General features: G+C 43.6%; 1 non-coding gene across 1 annotated transcript; it reads right to left on the bottom strand.

The window, feature by feature from the left end:
• Window positions 1-797: 797 nt before the first annotated feature.
• Trnat-ugu (transfer RNA threonine (anticodon UGU)) lies at window positions 798-872 on the bottom strand. Its single transcript has one exon. It is a non-coding gene; the product is annotated as a tRNA-Thr (tRNA).
• Between the last annotated feature and the right edge of the window lie 553 nt (window positions 873-1,425).

Genomic DNA, 1,425 nt, shown 5'->3' with positions numbered 1-1,425 from the left:
ACTAGAACAAACGGGTTACATGCTGAACTCAATATGCCAACAGTCGTACAAAAATACAGGAAAAAACTTTAAAACTTATAGAAAAAAATGGACGGATTAAGGTATCAACAAAACACCTAGAATATGTTGCAACAGTCGAATCTCAAGAATCGCACAGAGTGAGAGTTCTCAAGGTGATAATAAGGAATTAACTAGAATAAAGAAAAACCAGTAGCAATCACCTTATCTACAAAATCTGTGGATTCAGCAAACACTACAGCAGAACGTCGACAATCCGAACATCGGTCAACCAAACGATCCCGTAACCCAAACGACCTCTCTCGCTCGCCCCGCCCGACCCCACCCCCCGAGCTGATGACGATGGTAACCATTTGGGCTGTCTCACGATCAATTTCCGCATAAAGTAACCTTGTGGTATAAAACGCCGAAACGTAAGCGTGTTATCCTTCTATGAGAGACAAACACGACATTAACAGAACGTTAGAAGAAGGAGCATCTGGAACCAAGTTATTCAAAAAGCATAAGATTGTTTATTCGTCAACTACAGAAACAAAAAAAGATAAAAAAAAGACTAGCATTTTATAACTATACGGATGGTTTGACAAGTCGTAAAACTATGAGACGCGCCACAACGCGGATCTACATGGTGCTGTTTACAAGAGGTTTACACAAAAAGGTTCACTTGAGAACCTATCTCTGGTCCCATTCTGTGAGAAAAGGCAATTCATGAAATGATAATTAAATGGACACCCTAGCTGCAAATAGATGTACTTCATTGGGGACATGTTGAAAATGTGTGCCCCGACCGGGACTCGAACCCGGGATCTCCTGCTTACATGGCAGACGCTCTACCCATCTGAGCCACCGCGGGCACAGAGGATAGTGCGTCTGCAGGGACTTATCCCTTGCACGCTCCCCGTGAGATCCACCTTCCCAACATGTCCACACCACTACATTCGTAGTGCGCCTAATAGAAGTTTGCCCATCATACTCATTACTCGTGACAGATTAATCTACCAAGTCCCGTACGAGTTCGGGCATAGCGTGTGCGGTCGCACAAGAAGGTCAATGGCCGGGAAGCCATATTTTAACTATATATGACGGTAGATTTTGTTCCGGAAAGAACAGTTGCCGTGGATGACCATGCAGCTTTGCTAGAAATGAATGATAATTAAATGGACACCCTAGCTGCAAACAGGCGTTGATGTACTTCATTGGGGACATGTTGAAAATGTGTGCCCCGACCGGGACTCGAACCCGGGATCTCCTGCTTACATGGCAGGCGCTCTATCCATCTTTTTTTTCTTTTTTTTTTTTTGTAATCTCATTTTGTTCGCTTTTGTTCGTTGAATCTGCTCGTGGCGGACGTCGTAAGACATCCGTTTAAGTTCGTTGTTGATCGATTAACTCAGTTTTTTTGTTACA

This window comes from Schistocerca cancellata, chromosome 3, assembly GCF_023864275.1.
Source record: "Schistocerca cancellata isolate TAMUIC-IGC-003103 chromosome 3, iqSchCanc2.1, whole genome shotgun sequence".
NCBI classification, from domain to species: domain Eukaryota; kingdom Metazoa; phylum Arthropoda; class Insecta; order Orthoptera; family Acrididae; genus Schistocerca; species Schistocerca cancellata.
The sequence above is the reverse complement of the archived record's forward strand: the minus strand, read 5'-3'. Positions and strand labels throughout refer to the sequence as shown.